The 21095-nt window shown below is 44.1% G+C and overlaps 1 long non-coding RNA gene and 1 other non-coding gene across 7 annotated transcripts; one reads left to right on the top strand and one right to left on the bottom strand.

The window, feature by feature from the left end:
* Positions 1-8181: 8181 nt before the first annotated feature.
* Positions 8182-8252, top strand: TRNAG-GCC (transfer RNA glycine (anticodon GCC)). The gene has a single exon. It is a non-coding gene; the product is annotated as a tRNA-Gly (tRNA).
* A 2712-nt stretch (positions 8253-10964) lies between these two features.
* LOC109767665 (uncharacterized) lies at positions 10965-20005 on the bottom strand. 6 transcript variants are annotated; one of them, XR_012183984.1, is made up of 11 exons: positions 19531-19958; positions 19161-19217; positions 18984-19045; positions 18329-18429; positions 18115-18224; positions 17853-17963; positions 15377-15480; positions 15170-15217; positions 14750-14816; positions 14428-14499; positions 10965-11555 (listed from the first exon to the last, which is right to left on the bottom strand). It is a non-coding gene; the product is annotated as an uncharacterized lncRNA (long non-coding RNA). The 6 variants fall into 6 exon arrangements; XR_012183981.1 differs by lacking the exon at positions 15170-15217 and having other exon boundaries at positions 19531-19961; XR_012183983.1 differs by lacking the exon at positions 15170-15217 and having other exon boundaries at positions 10965-11484.
* Between the last annotated feature and the right edge of the window lie 1090 nt (positions 20006-21095).

A 21095-nucleotide genomic window follows, 5' to 3' on the forward strand; every position in this document is an offset into this window, starting at 1 on the left:
CGACGTGCTTTGCACACAGGTGGCTGGCGGGTGTGAGTTTCTCCAAATTTAGTTGAATCGAGTGTGGCTACACCTGGTCCTTGTTGAAGTTTAAAACAGCACATACTTGACAAAAAATCATTGTGGTTTTGATGCGTAGGTAAGAACGGTTCTTGCTCAGCCCGTAGCAGCCACGTAAGACTTGCAACAACAAAGTAGAGGACGTGTAACTTGTTTTTGCAGGGCATGTTGTGATGTGATATGGTCAAGACGGGATGAGATATAAATTGTTGTATGAGACGATCATGTTTTGTTAAAGTTATCGGCAACTGGCAGGAGCCTTATGGTTGTCTCTTTATTTCATAAGATGCAAGTGCCATGTAATTGCTTTACTTTATCGCTATGCGATAGCAATAGTTGCAAAAGCAATAGCTGGTGAGACGACCATGTGACGACACATTGATAAAACATCAAGATGATGGAGATCATGTTGTCATGCCGGTAACAATGGAGATCATGACCGTACTTTGGAGATGGAGATCAAAAGCACAAGATGATGATGGCCATATCATGTCACATATTTTGATTGCATGTGATGTTTATCTTTTATACATCTTATTTTGCTTAGTTCGGCGGTAGCTTTATAAGATGACCCCTTACTAAAATTTCAAGGTACAAGTGTTCTCCCTGAGTATGCACCATTGCGACAGTTCTTCGTGCTAAGACACCACATGATGATCGGGTGTGATAAGCTCTACGTTCACATACAACAGGTGCAAGCCAGTTTTGCACACGCAGAATACTCGGGTTAAACTTGACGAGCCTAGCATATGCAGATATGGCCTCAGAACACTGGAGACTGAAAGGTCGTGCGTGAATCATATAGTAGATATGATCAACATAGTGATGTTCACCATTGAAAACTACTCCATCTCATGTGATGATCGAGCATGGTTTAGTTGATTTGGATCACGTGATCAATTAGATGACTAGAGGGATGTCTATCCAAGTGGGAGTTCTTAAGTAATATGATTAATTGAACTTTAATTTATCATGAACTTAGTCCTGATAGAACTTTAATTTATCATGAACTTAAATTTATCATGAACTTAGTCCTGGTAGTATTAGCATATCTATGTTGTAGATCAATAGCTTGCGTTTAGCTCCCCTGTTTTATTTTTGATATGTTCCTAGAGAAAACTAAGTTGAAATATGTTAGTAGCAATGATGCAGATTGGATCCGCGATCTGAGGATTATCCTCATTGCTGCACAGAAGAATTATGTCCTTGATGCACCGCTAGGTGACAGACCGATTGCAGGAGCAGATGCAGACGTTATGAACGTTTGGCAAGCTCGATATGATGACTACTTGATAGTTTAGTGCACCATGCTTTACGGCTTAGAATCAGGGCTTCACAGATGTTTTGAACGCCACGGAGCATATGAGATGTTCCAAGAGTTGAAGTTAGTATTTCAGACTCATGCCCATGTCGAAAGGTATGAGACCTTTGACAAGCAGTTTGCCTACAAGATGGAGGAGAATTGCTCAGCTAGTGAGCATGTGCTCAGAATGTCTGAGTACTACAATCACTTGAATCAAGTGGGAGTTAATCTCCAAGATAAGATAGTGATTGATAGAGTTCTCTAGTCACTATCACCAAGTTACTAGAACTTCGTGATGAACTATAATATGCAAGGGATAACGAAAACGATTCCCAAGCTCTTCGTGATGCTGAAATCGACGAAGGTAGAAATCAAGAAAAGCATCAAGTGTTGATGCTTGACAAGACCACTAGTTTCAAGAAAAGGTCAAAGGGAAGAAGGGGAACTTCAAGAAGAACGGCAAGCAAGTTTCCGCTCAAGTGAAGAAGCTCAAGTCTGGACCTAAGCCTGAGACTAAGTGCGTCTACTGCAAAGGGACTGGTCACTGGAAGCAGAACTGCCGCAAGTATTTGGCGGATAAGAAGGATGGCAAAGTGAACAAAGGTATATTTGATATACATGTTATTGATGTGTACTTTGCTAGTGTTTATAGCAACCCCTCAGTATTTGATACTATTTCAGTTGCTAAGATTAGTAACTCGAAACGGGAGTTGCAGAATGAATAGAGACTAGTTAAGGGTGAAGTGATGATGTGTGTTAGAAGTGGTTCCAAGATTGATATGATCATCATCGCACACTCCCTATACTTTCGGAATTAGTGTTGAACCTAAATAAATGTTATTTGGTGCTTGTGTTGAGCATGAATACGATTAGATCATGTTTATTGCAAATACGGTTATTCATTTAAGTCAGAGAATAATTGTTGTTCTGTTTATTTGAATAAAACCTTCTATGGTCATACACCCAATGTGAATGGTTTATTGAATCTCGATCATGTGATACACATATTCATAATATTGATGCCAAAAGATGCAAAGTTAATAATGGTAGTGCAACATATTTGTGGCACTGCCGTTTAGGTCATATTGGTGTAACGTGCATGAAGAAACTCCATGCCAATGGACTTTTGGAATCACTTGATTATGTATCATTTGATGCTTACGAACCATGCCGCATGGGCAGGATGACTAAGACTCCGTTCTCTGGAACAATGGAGCGAGCCACTGACTTATTGGAAATAATACATACCGATGTATGCGGTCCAACCAGTGTTAAGGCTCGCGGCAAGTATCGTTATTTCTGACCTTCACAGATGATTTGAGAAGATATGGGTATATCTACTTGATGAAACACAAGTCTGAAACATTTGAAAAGTTCAAAGAATTTCAGAGTGAAGTGGAGAATCATCGTAACAAGAAAATAAAAGTTTCTACGATATGATCACAGAGGTAAAATATTTGAGTTACGAGTTTGGCCTTCAGTTAAAACAATGTGAAATAGTTTCACTACTCACGCCACCTGGAACACCACAGTGCAATGGTGTGTCCGAACGTCGTAACCGTAGTTTATTAGATATGGTGCGATCTATGATGTCTCTTACCGATCTACCACTATCGTTTCGGGGTTATGCATTAGAGACAGCTACATTCACGTTAAATAGGGCACCATCTAAATCCGTGGAGATGACACCGTATGAACTGTGGTTTGGCGAGAAACCTAAGCTGTCGTTTCTTAAAGTTTGGGACTGCAATGCTTATGTGAAAAAATTTCAACATAGTAAGCTCGAACCCAAATCGGAGAAGTAAATCTTCATAGGATACCCAAAAAGAAACTATTGGGTACACCTTCTATCACAGATCCGAAGGCAAGATCTTTGTTGCTAAGAATGGGTCCTTTCTAGAGAAGGAGTTTCTCTCGAAAGAAGTGAGTGGCAGGAAAGTAGAACTTGATGAGGTAATTGTACCTTCTCCCGAATTGTAAAATAGTTCATCGCAGAAATCAGTTCCAGTGATGCCTACACCAATTAGTGAGGAAGATTAATGATGATGATCATGAAACTTCAGATCAAGTTACTACCGAACCTCGTAGGTCAACTAGAGTATGGTCCGTACCAGAGTGGTACGGTAATCCTATTCTGGAGGTCATGTTACTTGACCATGACGAACCTATGAACTATGAGGAAGCGATGACGAGCCCAGATTCCGCAAAAATGGTTTAAGGCCATGAAATCTGAGATGGGATCCATGTATGAGAACAAAGTATGGACTTTGGTTGACTTGCCCGATGATCGGCAAGCCATTCAGAATAAATGGATCTTTAAGAGGAAGACGGACGCTGATAGTAGTGTTACTATCTACAAAGCTCGAATTGTCGCAAAATGGTTTTCGACAAGTTCAAGGTGTTGACTATGATGAGATTTTCTCACTCGTAGCGATGCTTAAGCCTGTCCGAATCATGTTAGCAATTGCCACGTTTGATGAAATCTGGCAAATGGATGTCAAAACGGCATTCCTTAATGGATTTCTTAAAGAAGAGTTGTATATGATACAACAAGAAGGTTTTGTCAATCCTAAAGGTGCTAACAAAGTGTGCAAGCTCCAGTGATCCATATATGGACTGGTGCAAGCATCTCGGAGTTGGAATATACGCTTTGATGAGTTGATCAAAGCATATAGTTTTATACAGACTTGCGGTGAAGCCTGTATTTACAAGAAAGTGAGTGGGAGCACTACAACCTTTCTGATAAGTATATGTGAATGACATATTGTTGATCGGAAATGATGTAGAATTTTCTGGAAAGCATAAAAGGAGTGTTTGAAAGGAGTTTTTCAAAGAAAGACCTCGATAAAGCTGCTTACAAATTGAGCATCAAGACCTATAGAGATAGATCAAGACGCTTGATAAGTTTTTTCAATGAGTACATACCTTGACAAGTTTTTGAAGTAGTTCAAAATGGAACAGTCAAAGAAGGAGTTCTTGCCTGTATTGCAAGGTGTGAAGTTGAGTAAGACTCAAAGCCCGACCACGGCAGAAGATAGAGAGAGAATGAAAGTCATTCCCTATGCCTCAGCCATAGGTTCTATAAAGTATGCCATGCTGTGTACCAGACCTATTGTATACCCTGCCCTGAGTTTGGCAAGGGAGTACAATAGTGAACTAGGAGTAGATCACTGGACATTGGTCAAAATTATCCTTAGAGGACTAAGGAAATATTTCTCGATTATGGAGGTGACAAAGAGTTCGTCGTAAAGAGTTACGTCGATGCAAGCTTTGACACCGACCTAGATGACTCTGAGTCTCGATCTGGATACATATTGAAAGTGGGAGCATTTAGCTAGAGTAGCTCAGTGCAGAGCATTGTAGACATAGAAATTTGCAAAATACATACGGATCTGAATATGGCAGACCCATTGACTAAACCTCTCTCACAAGCAAAACATGATCACACCTTATTACTCTTTGGGTGTAAATCACATGGCGATGTGAACTAGATTATTGACTCTAGTAAACCCTTTGGGTATTGGTCACATGGCGATGTGAACTATAGAGTGTTATATCACATGATGATGTGAACTATGGGTGTTAAATCACATGGCGATGTGAACTAGATTATTGACTCTAGTGCAAGTGGGAGACTTAAGGAAATATGCCCTAGAGGCAATAATAAAGTTATTATTTATTTCCTTATATCATGATAAATGTTTATTATTCATGCTGGAATTGTATTAACCGGAAACTTAGTACATGTGTGAATACATAACAAACAGAGTGTCACTAGTATGCCTCTACTTGACTAGCTCGTTGAATCAAAGATGGTTAAGTTTCCTAGCCATAGACATGAGTTGTCATTTGATTAATGGGATCACATCATTAGAGAATAATGTGATTGACTTGACCCATTCCGTTAGCTTAGCACTTGATCGTTTAGTATGTTGCTATTGCTTTCTTCATGACTTATACATGTTCCTATGACTATGAGATTATGCAACTCCCTAATACCGGAGGAACACTTTGTGTGCTACCAAACGTCACAACGTAACTGGATGATTATAAAGGTGCTCTACAGGTGTCTCCGATGGTACTTGTTGAGTTGGCATAGATCGAGATTAGGATTTGTTACTCCGATTGTCGGAGAGGTATCTCTGGGCCCTCTCGGTAATGCACGTCACTATAAGCCTTGCAAGCAATGTAACTAATGAGTTAGTTGCGGGATGATGCATTACGGAACGAGTAAAGAGACTTGCAGGTAACGAGATTGAACTAGGTATTGAGATACCGACGATCGAATCTCGGGCGAGTAACATACCGATGACAAAGGGAACAACGTATGTTGTTATGCGGTTTGACCGATAAAGATCTTCGTAGAATATGTAGGAACCAATATGAGCATCTAGGTTCCGCTATTGTTTATTGACCGGAGATGAGTCTCTGTCATGTCTACATAGTTCTCGAACCCGTAGGGTCCGCACGCTTAACGTTTTGTGACGATTTGTATAATGAGTTATGAGATTTGATGATCGAAGTTTGTTCGGAGTCCCGGATGAGATCGGGGACATGACGAGGAGTCTCGAAATGGTCGAGACATAAAGATCGATATATTGGACGGCTATATTCGTACACCGGAAGTGTTCTGGGTGATTTCGGAGAAAACCGGAGTGCCGGAGGGGTTACCGGAACCCCCGGGGAAGTATTGGGCCTTATTGGGCCTTAGGGGAGAGAGAGGCCAGCAGTCCAGGAGGTGGCGCACCCCCTCCCAAGGGGAGTCCGAATTGGAATAGGAGAGGGGGGGCCTCTTTCCCTCTCCCTCTTCCTTTCCTTCCTTCCCCCTTCTCCCTTCCTAGTAGGACTAGGAAAGGATGAATCCTACTCCTACTAGGAGGAGGATTCCTCCTCTCCTTGGGCGCACCAAGGGCCGGCCGGCCTCCCCCCTTGCTCCTTTATATACGGGGGCAGGGGGGCACCCTTGAACACACAAGTTGATTGTTCCAAGCCGTGTGCGGTGCCCCCCTCCACTATAATCCACCTCGGTCATATCGTTGTAGTGCTTAGGCGAAGCCCTGTGCCGGTAGCTTCATCATCACCGTCATCACGCCGTCGTGCTGACGAAGCTCTCCCTCGAAGCTCTACTGGATCGTGAGTTCGTGGGACGTCACCGAGTTGAACGTGTGCAGATCGCGGAGGTGCCGTACGTTCGGTACTAGGATCGGTCGATCGTGAAGACGTACGACTACATCAACCGCGTTGTCATAACGCTTCCGCTTACGGTCTACGAGGGTACGTGGACAACACTCTCCCCTCTCATTGCTATGCATCACCATGATCTTGCGTGTGCGTATGATTTTTTTTTAGATTACTACGTTCCCCAACAGGCTTTTCCCCTGCTAAAAGGCTAGTGCTTGTTAAACCCTGCTAGCCAACATCCCCAACTATTTGTTTAGTTGTATTAGATTTCCTAAATGGACCATTTCTCTCATTAACTCCCAAATGGTCCACAATTTTTGGGATAGCTATGATAACAATTTGAAGTACCATCTAGCTAAACTAGGGTTCATAACTATGAAAAAAGAGTTTGGTGGTCTTGCTATTCCTAACCTTGCTGATATAAATCTGTATCATAGTTTCAAGAAGAGAGGTCAAGCTACCAACAAGGGCAAGTACTCGCCTTGAGCTCGACAACATATATCACGATACAAAATAAAGTTGCATATGACACATTGTCAAGGCTCGTCATAGCGAGTTTATGCACACACGGGGTCGACATGTTCTATTAGGAGCCACTACCAACATCTACTCGGGTCGTGTCCATGTGTACTTGAACCTAATTCAGATTAAGATCCAAGTTAGATTGGGTTAGTGTAGAATCGTGTTAGGGGGTTTTATATAAAGGAGAGTGACTCACGCGGCGTAGGGTTTTTACTTTTGCCACACCCAACCGTTGTTGCCACTCCCTATGACCTGAGGTTGCCCGTTTGGATCTAGCAATCCGGTGAGCGACGCTGCTCCCCGCACATGTGGATTCCTTGGAGGAGTTGCACCTACAATGCTCATACGAACCATTCGAGGGAACCATGACGAGGCGATGATGCGCATCATCAAATCTCCTTCCGGTGCCGTGACTACGTGACTAGTGGTACAATCTGATCTCGTGTTCTATCCCTAGGAATATGATCTTTGTTGCCCGCTAGATGTTTTTAATTTGCGATAGCATAGCGTGTCACGTGCCCCAACAATACTCCTTTCAAATGGGAATATAAGTTGGCACGTTTTTTAGGCCATCGTTCCACAATAAGTTATAGTAACATGTAATGCTGTTTCTAGATTACAGACCATACATTAGCATTTTATTTTATCATTTTTGAGAAAGGGAGTGAAACTCTCTGGCATTTGCACCTAAAATTTCCATACATACATACATACTCCCTCCGGGTGGGAATATAAGTCATTAGTTTAATTAACTAGCAAAACATATAAAACATGTCATAAAAATATATATTTACAAACTTCATTGTAATTTTAAAAACATTTTTTATGGCATACAACACAATTTTTGCTATTAAAACCGAAGACCTACAGACCTATGCCGGCTCATATTCCCATCCGTAGCGAGTACTATGTATTTTTACGTTCCCTTTATATTTATTATTTTCACATTAAAAACATAAATATGGTTTTAAAAATATGACGCTCATATAAATTTCCCGAGTACACGTGTGGTAGCTAGCGTATAAAATTTTCAGTGTTGTAACGTTGAGGCGTCTGTATTTGTTACTTGGATGTAGTGATTGCATTAAGCTGATATCAACATCCCACAGTCAATTGCACCAGTGGTCTAGTGGTAGAATAGTACCCTGCCACGGTACAGACCCGGGTTCGATTCCCGGCTGGTGCAGGTTTAATTTTTTGTTCGCCTTCTGATTTCAACTGAATTTATAACGAGTAAACAACCAATTGCTATATCTTTCAGCATTGGTTTGTGACGAGGATCCAGTCAGTGGCATGTGGAGGTTATATTTGATTCTTGATGCTGATCCGATCACAACTGGTCGTTCTTCTCCCTTCTCGTAATGGACCTTTTGGATTTTTCTTCTATGTCATGAGCATTGAGCTCGATCAGTTATATACAGTGACGATAATAATAATGTTGCTACAGCTACTGAGGCAGAAAGCATTGCAAATCTTGCAATTGGTCATGATCTCTTTCATTGACGAGATAATAAAGACACGACGACATGTGTGAGTGGCAGTCGGTTGCAGCTGTTGGTGCCGTGCACCCAAAGGCACAGTCGACACGTGCGGCAGCCATTGCTATTAGAGCATCTACAACATGTCGCTCCAAACCCACCTCAAACGTCCGAGCGAATGGCCCGTTCACTGATCGGTCACGAAAAAACAAAACATGCGGGTGCCTCAAACGGACCTCAAATGCCCCTCATATGGGCAGATATGAAGATGCCCGAGTGCGTCCGTCATGTCGGCCTCGGCCCACGCTGGCCCACCCGACCCTACATGTATTCCTCCCCATCCGCTCGCTGGACCAAACCCTAACCATTTCACTCCACTTCTCTCCACTCCCCTCCGCCACCCAAGCTCCCATCCGGCGATCTCCGGCCTTCGCTGGCATGGCGAGAAGCGGTTCCGATGATGACCAATACAGATCCGTCGACTGATGTGTCGTCCCGTGCGGTAGGGAGGAGGCAATGGCCATTCGCATTGCACTCCACTGCTCCCGGGAGGACAACGCTCGACCGACAGCGGGATCTGTCTGGCACGAGTCCATTGGTTCGGCACATCGGGCGCTCAGATCCTCCGGGACTGGATCATCGCGGGAGTTTTCCAATCTTGCTTTCTCATTACCGGTCGGGCGGAGTACAAGTCCTACCGGGACCGGTGTGACCGCCATGGGAAAGAGAGGATGAGGGCCTCCAAGGCCCGACTCACCGCCAACATGGCGGCGGCAGAGGCCGCGGCGTGCGCTGCCGAAGAGGAGGAAGCCACCTGCGCCCACATTGTAAAGAAGCAGTAGAGGAGGAACACGCGCGCCCACGCCCGAGAACAGAGTCGGGTGGTCTATGCCATGGCCCGACTACCCCCAAGGAGGAGGAGGACAACCACGGGTCGGACAGCTCCGACGACGAGCAGATTCGGGTCGATCCTTACTTTGTCTTCGCCGCTACTTCCACGAGAAGAATGGCAAGGGTGCCAGGAAGGGCAAGGGCAGCCGTGAATTATCTTCTCCAATGCTCGTACGTAGGTAAACATGCCAATTTTTGGTAGTCCGATGGCAATGTCCTGATGTAGTACGTAGTTGCATGAGTTTGTATGAATTTGAGGTGTGCTAATTAGGATGTCCGGTTGTGAAAAGAGAATTTAAGGCGTGACTGGCCAGTGTTCCCGGACGCATCCGGAGGCGTTTGAGGGACTAGATTTGTAAAGTCCGACCGTAGATGGTCTTAGTGTTGTAGACAAACGATGGTACAATTAGCCAATACACCTATTACGACTAGCCTAGTACTAGTGGCGTCCCTCTCTACCTCCCGTGTCGCTCCCGCAAGCGACCGGGAGGGCAAACCCTAGCCGCCGCCGGCCTAGGCCCCCTCTCCCCCCACTCTCCTCGTCACCGCCTGGGTGTGCCCCAGGGCAAAGCTCGGCCAGCGTGGGCGGCGGCAGGGCTACCCCCCCTCCCCCCCTCGCTCGACAGTGGTGGTTGTGGGATCTAGTGTGGGGCGGCGGCGACGCGCTGACGCGGGGCGCGGCGGCTTGTGTTACTTCTTGAGTTTGTGTTGGTTTTTCCCTTAAAGAGAAAAGGGTGATGCAGCAAAGTCGAGATAAGTATTTCCCTCAGTTTGATAACCAAGGTATCAATCCAGTAAGAGGTACAAGCAAGTCTCCAATCTATGCACCTGCACAAACAATCAAACACTTGCACCGAACGCGATAAAGGGGTTGTCAATCCTTCACGGTCACTTGCAAGGATGAGATCTGATAAAGATAGATATAAAAGATTACTAAAACGTAAAACAAAGTAAAAATAAATAAATTGCAGCAAGGTATTTTGGGGTTTTTTTGGTTTATATATCTGAAAATATATGATGGAAAATAGACCCGGGGGCCATAGGTTTCAGTAGAGGCTTCTCTCTTGAAGATAGCATACGGTGGGTAAACAAATTACTGTTGAGTAATTGATAGAAAAGCGCAAAGTTATGATGATATCTAAGGCAATGATCATGAATATAGGCATTACGTCCGTGAAAAGTAGACCGACTCCTGTCTGCATCTACTACTATTACTCCAAACATCGACCGCTATCCAGCATGCATCTAGAGTATTAAGTTCATAAGAACGGAGTAACACCTTAAGTAAGATGACATGATGTAGAGGGATAAACTCAAGCAATATGATGAAAACCCCATCTTTTTATCCTCGATGGCAACAATACAACACGTGCCTCGCTACCCCTACTATGTCACTGGGTGAGGACACCCGCAATATTGAACCAAAAACTAAGCACCTCTCCCATTGCAAGAAAAACCAATCTAGTTGGCCAAACCAAACTGATAGTTCGAAGAGAAATACAAAGATATCTTAATCATGCATAAAAGAGTTTAGAGAAGACTCAAATAATATTCATAGATAATCTGATCATAAATCCACAATTCATCGAATCTCAACAAATGCACCGCAAAAAAGTATTACATCGAATAGATCTCCAAGAACATCGAGGAGAACATTGTATTGAAGATCAAAGAGAGAGAGAGAAGAAGCCATCTAGCTACTAGCTATGGACCCGTAGGTCTGTGGTAAAGTACCCATGCATCATCAGAAGGGCCGCAAGATTGATGTAGAGATCCTCCGTGATCGAATCCTCCTCCGGCAGATCGCCGGAAAAGGCCCCAAGATGGGATCTCACGGGAACAGAGGATTGCGGCGGCGGAAAAGTATTTTAGTGGACGCTTCTCATGATTTGGGAATATCTGGGAATTTATAGGCTAAAGATTAGGGTTAGGAGACCCTCAAGGGGTCCACAAGCCCTGAGGGTGCGCCCCTCCCCAGGGGTGCGCCTGGCAAGCTTGTGGCCTCCTTGGCCATCTCCTGCCTTCCTCTCGAAGCTCCGTGGATTTCTTCTGGTCCAAGAAAAATCATCGCAAAGTTTATTCCGTTTGGACTTCGTTTGATATTCCTTTGCTGTAAAACTCTAAAACAAGGAAAAAAACAGAAACTGACACTGGGCTCTGGGTTAATAAGTTAGTCCTAAAAATAATATAAAATAGCGTATTAATGCATATAAAATACCCAAAACAGATAATATAATAGCGTGAAACAATAAAAAATTATAGATACGTTGGAGACGTATCAAGCATCCCCAAGCTTAATTCCTTCTCGTGCTCGAATAAGTAAATGATAAAAATAGGATTTTTTATGTGGAATGCTACCTAACATATTTACTAATGCAATCTTGTTTATTGTGGAATGAATATTCAGATCCATAAGATTCAAAACAAAAGTTTAATATTGACATAAAAACAATAATACTTCAAGAATACTAATAAAGCAATCATGTCTTCTCAAAATAATATTGTCAAAGAAAGTTATCCCTACAAAATCATATAGTCTTGCTATGCTCCATCTTCATCACATAAAGTATTTCATCATGCACAACCCCGATGACCAACCAAGCAATTGTTTCATACTTTTAGTGTTCTCAAACTTTTTCAACTTTCACGCAATACATGAGCGTGATCCATGGATATAGCACTATGGGTGGAATAGAATATGGTGGTTGTGGAGAAGACAAAAAGAAGGATAAAGTCTCACATCAACTAGGCAAATTAATGGGCTATGAAGATGCCCATCAATTGATATCGATGCAAGTGAGTAGGGATTGCCATGCAACGGATGCACTAGAGCTATAAGTGTATGAAAGCTCAAAAAGAAACTAAGTGGTTGTGCATCCAACTTGCTTGCTCACGAAGACCTAGGGCAATTTGAGGAAGCCCATCATTGGAATATACAAGCCAAGTTCTATAATGAAAAATTCCTACTAGTATATGAAAGTGATAAAATAGGAGACTCTCTATGATGAAGATCATGGTGCTACTTTGAAGTACAAGTGTGAAAAAAGGATAGTAACATTGTCCCTTCTCTCTTTTCTCTCATCTTTTTATTTTTGGCTCTTTGGCCTCTCTTTTTTCCTTTTCTTTTTTTTTTCGTCCGGAGTCTCTCCCAACTTGTGAGGGAATCATAGCCTCCATCATCCTTTCGTCACATGGAACAATGCTCTAATAATGATAATCATCACATTTTTATTTACTTACAACTTAAGAATTACAACTCGCTTCTAGAACAATGTAGGACTCTATATGAATGCCTCCGGCGGTGTACTGGGATGTGCTATGATCAAGAATGACATTTATAAAAAATATGTACGGTGGCATTGCCACAAATACTATGCCAACTACATGATCATGCAAAGCAATATGCAACAGATGCAAGTGAGTAGGGATTGCCATGCAACGGATGCACTAGAGCTATAAGTGTATGAAAGCTCAAAAAAAAACTAAGTGGTTGTGTATCCAACTTGCTTGGTCACGAAGACCTAGGGCAATTTGAGGAAGCTCGTCATTAGAATATACAAGCCAAGTTCTATAATGAAAAATTCTTACTGGTATATGAGAGTGATAAAATAGAACTCTCTATCATGAAGATCATGGTGCTACTTTGAAGGACGAGTGGAAAAAGGATAGAACATTGTCTCTTCTCTCTTTTCTCTCATTTTTTTATTTTTGGCTCTCTGGCCTATTTTTTCTTTTTTTTTATTTTTCGTCTGGAGTCTCACCCAACTTGTGGGGGAATCATAGCCTCCATCATCCTTTCATCACATGGGACAATGCTCTAATAATGATTATCATCACACTTTTATTTAGTTACAACTCAAGAATTACAACTCGATTCTAGAACAATATATGACTCTATATGAATGCCTCCGGCGGTGTACCGGGATGTGCTATGATCAAGAGTGACATGTATAAAAAATATGTACGGTGGCTTTGCCACAAATACTATGCCAACTACATGATCATGCAAAGCAATATGACAATGATGGTACGTGTCATAATAACGGAACGATGGAAGTTGCATGAAAATATATCTTGGAATGTCTATGAAAATGCCATAATAGGTAGGTATGATGGTTGTTTTGAGTAATGTATATGATGGGTTTAGTGCACCGACGAAAGTTGCGCGGTACTAGAGATGCTAGCAATGGTGGAAGCGTGAGAGTGCATATAATCCATGAACTCAATATTAGTCACAAAGAACTCACATACTTATTGCAAAAAATTATTAGTCATCAAAACAAAGTACTACACGCATGCTCCTAGGGGCATAGATTCGTAAGAATAGACTATCGCACGTCCCCGACCGCCACTCATAAGGAAGACAGTTAAAAAATAAATCATGCTCCGACTTCATCACATAACAGTTCACCATACGTGCATGCTACGAGAATCACAAACTTTAACACAAGTATTTCTACCAATCCACAATTATTCACTAGCATGATTCTAATATCACCATCTTTATATCTAAAAAAATGCAAGGAATCAAACTTCTCATCTATTCAATGCTCTTTTTATGATTTTTTATTATATCTCTTTTGGATGCCCATCATATTAGAACTAAATTCATAACCTAAGCAAATTACCATGCTGTTTAAGACTGTCAAAAAAATATAAGTGAAGCATGAGAGTTCATCAATTTCTATAAAATAAAGCCACCGCCGTACTCGAAAAAGATATAAGTGAATCACTAGAGCAATCTGCCTAGCTCAAAAGATATAACTGAAGCACATAGAGTATTCTAATAAATTCACGATTAATGCATGTCCCTCTCAAAAGGTGTGTACAGCAAGGATGATTGTGGCAAACTAAGAAGCAAAGACTCATATCATACAAGACGCTCTAAACAAAACACATATCATATGGTAAAAATATAGTCTCAAGTAAAGTTACTGATGAATTGAAGACGAAAGAGGGGAGCTTAAATGCTTGGTTGTCCTTGAATATTACCTTGGGATCTTTTAGTGATGAATATTCAGATAAATATGGCTCCATACATGGTTTTCACCATTGCTGCAGCATCTAATAACAAGTTTTATTACATCAGGCATGATAATATAATCTGATGAAATTACAGTACTCACTTTTCAGTACTGTTTTGGAAACAATTATATTTATTTATAGTGCACCCAAGATTCTTGCAAAAAGTTAAAATATATCCCAACTAATTTATTCTATGGCTAGTGTGCAAGAAGATGTATTCATTGTTGTAATACTGTACATATAGTAAAGGAAGAGAAAAGATTACTGACGTACATACACCATAACTGACCTTTAGGAGTTAGTTTCAGAATCTTTTTCACGATGACACCAATGCCGTACCATAATAGCTGAAAATCCTGATAGATGTATAAAGAGCATGTACATTAGATGTATATAAGAACTACTCGATTAGTAAATTTTGCTCTGAGTGTGTTATAAGATAAGCGCATCATCATTCCTTAATGTGGCATGTGCAAAAGGAACCGGAAAAGCAAGCATCACATTCACAGGTTACTCAACAACTCGTCGTGCCTAACAATCACATGACACTCCGGCAAAAACTAACAGATCCATCGACCAATTATTCAGTGCTTACATCGGAGCCTGGCTCGCATATGTAAATGAAACCTTGAACAGGTGCACGATTAGGGATTTCTGAATACGAGTAATATAGTTTTGCAGCCGTTTGTATGCTGTCTTCAGAACATACCTTGGAATTGGCACCAAAATCAGAACATGTAGAACATTTGCTTTACAGCTGATCTAGCACCAGTTATCAGTTAACACAATTTCAGTGATTCTAAATTTTAACTTGTATCATATAAAGTGACATCATGTATTAGTATTTATTAGAAACTTGTAAAGAATAAAATGTAAGCATGGAGATGATATTACTGTTAGGAGCATTGTATATTACCATGATGTCGCAGGGGTCTAGCCCAGCCAAGTCTGCAATAGTTGTTTCGTTGGTCACATCGATTCTGCTCCATGGCTTGTGATTTAAGCTGATAGGGTGTGCTCCTGGTGTTTCATAGTTGCAATAGTAGTTAGTTTTTTTTTAGAGAAAAGGCGCAGCCGAGCCCGAGAAAAGGCTCGAACCTTGGCCGGCTTTGAATTAACAAAGCCATCAACCGACCGGGATTACAAGCTCAGAACATTACAGGAAAAGTACACAGCGAGACGGAAATAAAGGATACAAGGTACAATGTGGAACAGACACTAAGGCAGCGACAACCCCAGGCAAGAGCTTGAAGCACCGATGCCAACATCCACCGCAATGCCATCACCGACAGACCAACAGGTACGTGAGTAGGAGGCACATCGCGCTTGCATCGTGTCGCTAACTGTATCCGAAGGACCAAACAGGGGCCAAACATGGTCTGTTTCGGCCGCCGCAAAGGGCCACTACCCTTCACCCAGGCTCGATGGGTGCCGCACCGGCGGCCGGCAGAATGGTTCCCAGAACCCAGAACCATGGTGCACAAGCTGTCACACGAAGACATAGCAGAAACAGATCCGCAAGCAGCAACAGACCAACCACCCAGGCACCGTCGCCGGCAACGAGAAGACATCACGCCGGGCGGGAGCTGTCAGTCGAAGGCGCAACCATGGAGCAGGTCAAAGGGGCAACCAGGGGCACAAGGTCCATTGTTGCTGGAGATAAGAGCAAGCCAACAGCACCGCCGCCAAGCCACCACGACTCCCCCAACACCTAGCAGATCCCGGCCGACGCCTTTAGGAAGGGGCACGACCCCGCGGCGACGTCGTCGGCCAAAGCAGGGGAGCAAGGGATTTATCCCATGCCCAGGGATGGGGGTGGGCAGGGGAGGATCCTCACCGGAGCCTCCAAGGAGGGGATCGGCACCCAAAGGTGTCGACTTCGATGTGGCCGCCGCGCCGACCAAAAGTTTCCTCCGGATCCACACCCTCCCACCAGATCCATGGAGCCAGCACACGGGGAGGACGACCACAACCGCCGGGAGACGGAGCCGGCGCAGAACGAAGTAGATCGGGCGAAGGATGGAGCAGCTCCAAGATCTAGCGGAGGCCAACACGGGGCCACCGCGCACGCAGCCAACGACCGCCGTCCCTCGCCGCCCGCACGGCCGAGGGACGACCCACATGCACCCGCCGGCGCAGCCCGCCGCCCCGGCTACGCCGCGCGCCACCTGCCGGGGCCGCCGCTCCGGAAGCCAAAGCCCTCCACGCGAGGTGGAGGCGCAGAATTCCCGCCGCCACCTTCATCGGTGCTGCGCGCCCGCACCGGAGCTCACCTCTGGCGGCGGCGAAGGGGAGGTGGGGAGGAGCGGTGCACTGGCGGCAGCTAGGGTTAGCCCCCGAGTCGCCTCAGAGGAGACGACGCGGGGGGGGGGGGGGGGGGCGGAGTCAGGCTCTTCACAATAGTAGTTAGTTTGCAGACCTAATATAAAGTTATTACCAAGAAATACAAAATGAACTCTAGAAACTATGTTTTAAGATTACTGCCTAATAATGTTCTGGATCTACAGAGATAAATATAAGTATAGGAAAAAGAAGTATCCTATACTTTCATACAGAGCTCCTCACACAAAGGGTGTACTTCTATTGGTATATAGGTAGATTTGGTTTAGCACAGTTATATATATGTAACATATGGGGAAATAATGGGAGTCTAAACACCACATGAAGTGCAGCCCCAGAATGATAATATTTCACATTAGTATACTGCACACTTCGCCAGGAAAAGCGGCGCCGGCTTCCTCTCTTCCCAAGGCGTGGCGCACAACCTTAACGGGGAGGCGGTGGCGCGAGCGGCAGAGGGAGGCGAGCGCTAGGAAAAGGCGGCTAGGGTTCTCACGGTCTCACCCAATGGGTCACTCTCCTCACCCTTACGTGCAGGCTAGCCATCCACAGAACGCCACTCAAGCGGGGACACATAAAGTCCCCAAACTACCCTTGGCGGGCACCCAAAATTACTGGCGGTGGCACGCCCTTGAAGCACACCACAAGTAGCACCTGTCACATCTGCCTCCACGGTGGCTGACAGAAACGGCCCATTCCGCATGGGCCCCGCCTGTCATGGAGAGCCAGAGCGGTAGCGTGCATGCAGGAAAACGGGCACTATTTATTGGTTGTCACATCAACTCGATCCAACGGCCAGGATCATCCCATCAAAAAATCCGACGGGCAGAACTTCTTTGGACAGCTAATCAGACTGTCCAGGGTGCAAGTGCCATAGCCCATGACTAAATCACAACTCCCCAAGCAATGTTATATGCATCACTCTTAGTAGCTGCCTCACAAGAAACAGTTAAGCTTTATATAAAACAGGAAGATTTCATATATAATCTGGAGCATTTGATCACATATAAGCCATGAAAAGAAATTAGTGAAAGTGGATATTAGGGGTTTGCCTGGAATCCTTATGTTGCATAAGTAGTGAGCGGGGCTGTCCGTTGAGATGGTCAGGATCTCTTCGCACCCCCGTTGAACGCCGATGAGGCAGACGAACCATCGAAGACTCCCTGCCAAGTATGAATTTTGACTGACCGAATGTGGTGGCATATAGATAATAACTTGAAAGGGGTTGGGATGGTTTACCTCTTGATTTGGGATGGAATGGTGAGGAAAGAAAGGAGAGTGGGGGACACAAGAGAGAAACAAAGGAGTTGTTACCTGTCGATAAGGGGTAGGCTTGTGATTCTACTCACTGACTGATGGTATTGTCCTCGATCATTGCCCATAGATGTGCCCCCCTTCATTGCAAAATCGCGCCTAAGCTTCTCCTGAACGATGAGGAACAATGAGTTAAAGCACGGTACCAACAAACTGGCTGCCAGCCGCGAGGTACGCAAGGAAGCAATTGAATCGATGGGGCATCATGTCGTACTGAAATCGGTCGACCTGGCTGCTGCTAGGAAACGACTGAACCGGTGGGAGAAGGCCGCTGAGGCCGAGCCGGTCCCTCTCCATCATCGAGAACGTCATTCGCTGCAGAAACATCACTTAATCACTGAACTCAGTGTGTTCCCAGTCACTTAATCACTTAAAAGTCACAAGGTGATTTTCATGACGTATGGGTTATTTAGCATAGATCAATGATATTCCATCATCAACATAGTTCATATCGAAATCTATTACCTTTCTTTGACAACTAATTTAGGAAAATTGAGTGTGAAGATAAAATGAAAGAATTAGAGACCACAATCGCATTCAAGCAGAACAAAACATTAATCTGGCATTATAACATATGTGCATCCTATAACGGTAAGAAACCAAGGGAAGGATGTGCCCAACTTAATGTTATGCCCTGCTCCACCACACACACCCATAATTAATATTTTGAACATAAGGATTTTCATTTTCTTAGTCAAGGCAGCAGTGAAATCCTGGGACAATAAAAAAATCTGCAACCTGAATGCATAATGTTTCATATCCCACAAACTGAATGAGATAATGCAAAGAAATAAAATCATAATTAGGCCATCCATGAAGTTAAATAGGCAAATAGAGTATATAGCAATAATCTTGGTAAAAGAAGTTACCTCTGAAACTTCTTAGCATCCGCAAGCTCATAGGCCAAACTGCACATCTGAAAAGGTACTTGCTTCAATAGCATAGTAGACATAGACAAAAGAACCACATAAACAAATACTCCCATCAAGTATTCATACTTTCCAATCATCATGTATTGGAGCTAAATTTCAGAAAAAAGAAATTACCTGAAATGCATAAAGCTGTCTTTCCTTGTTAGCCTGCTTATATTATCGTTGAAAACCCTGTAGGCATAGACAAAAGAACCACTTAAGCAAGCATGTGAATGCCTGGGGATTAAATTACGCAAACCACTATAGCCCAGAATAAGAAGAAATAAAAATACTATCCATCTCCTTGTCTGCCTCTACTTAATAACAAAAAAAGGTGGCATCAGATCCAAAGAAACTACACGGCATTCTTTGTTCTTTCCAAATCCATCTTCCTGTCCGCCTCATCTTCCTCCCCTCTCTCAGCGGCAGTGGCACACCACAGATGACCAGCGGCTAAGCACCACCAAGGGGGGCACCATGGGAAGGTGCGGGAAAGGGGTCTTACCTCGGCTCGACGCCCTCGCCGGTCGCTTTTGAATCGTCTTTCGGTGCTGCCTGCCACTCCTGCGGACGATGGAGATGGTGACGACGAGCTTCGCCGGGCAGAGCAGCTACGTGAGCGGCAGCCTCAACTCCTCCCGGGATGGTGACGCGTGAGCTCGCACGGGGAGCAGCGACATGAGCGGCAGCTGCAGCCCTCCGAGTGATGCAGGACAAGAAGGAAAGACAGGGGCGGCGTGAGAGATCCAATGGGGAGGAGCAGATGCGGCGGCGGCGGCGCGGGAGGGCGAGGGGCACGGCTGAGTGTGGCGGAGGAGATGTGGCGGCGGCGCGGGGGGCGAGGGGAGATGTAGCGGCGGCGCGGGATGGCGATGGGCACGGCGAGGAGTGGCGTCTAGGGTTCTAACCCAATCGGGCACCCTCCTCGCCCCTATGCGAAACGCAACCACCCACAGGACGTCATGCACGGACGCGCACGTGAATTATCACAAATGCCCTCGGCGGGATAAGGAAATTCCGGGCAGTGGCACGGCGTTTTGACCGTAGAAAGACTGCACCGGGCACACCCCCATTACATGTCAATGAATAAGCGGCCCACCCCGGCCAGGCCCCGCCTGTCATAGAGATTGAGGGTGGTAGAATAGGGGCAAAATTTCTGACACTATTCATTGCTACACTACTAGAAGAAGGCCTACTAGTGGCGCACCAGTTTTGCCTACTAATGGCGCACTACTGGTGCGCCACTAGTACCACGCCACTAGTATTAAATACTAATGGCGCACTGGTGCGCCATTAGTATCTGGTATATTAATGGCGCATCACGCCGTGCGTCATTAGTATAGCCCATCGTGCGCCATTAGTATGCCTTCCCGGGGGCCATATTTACCCATGTGCTTTGTCATACTAATGGCGCACTGCAGGGTGATGCGCCATTAGTATCCTTTGGCATACTAATAGTGCACGTTGGGGTGATGCGCCATTAGTATGTATATTAAGGATTATTTTTTTTTCTTTTCTGATATTTGCACAGATTACAAAATATATTATTGGACAGAATATAGACAGCACCACACAGCAACAGCAAATTTATCGAATACAATAGAAGATTAGTCTCCGAATACAATTCATCATATTAGTCTCCGAATTTCAAATACCGAACAAAGTTATAACATTACAAGTCTCGCAACCGCGAGTAGCGAGTTTGTCGAAAGTAATATTAATCCTAACAAGTCCTACTAATCATCATCATACGACTTCTACTCGTTATTAATAACAAGTCATACGATCATCATCCTGATAGTCATCGAACCAACCCTACTTAATTGTTCTTATCACATGATCATCAGTATTAGGCAGGACCTAAATACCCTATTTAAGGTAAAATAGCATAAAACAATATAGACCCTGACTCTCCATTATGGAGAATGGAGATCATCCTGTCTCCATTTCTTGCGCGCCGCTTCCTTTTGCTTCGAAGAACCTCCTTACGACTGTCCATACATTTTTTCCATTCTCTGATTAGCATGTCTCCACTTCTTCTAGAATTCTGGTATGGACAGTTGAGATTCG

This window comes from Aegilops tauschii, chromosome 5, assembly GCF_002575655.3.
Source record: "Aegilops tauschii subsp. strangulata cultivar AL8/78 chromosome 5, Aet v6.0, whole genome shotgun sequence".
Taxonomy (NCBI): Eukaryota; Viridiplantae; Streptophyta; class Magnoliopsida; order Poales; family Poaceae; genus Aegilops; species Aegilops tauschii.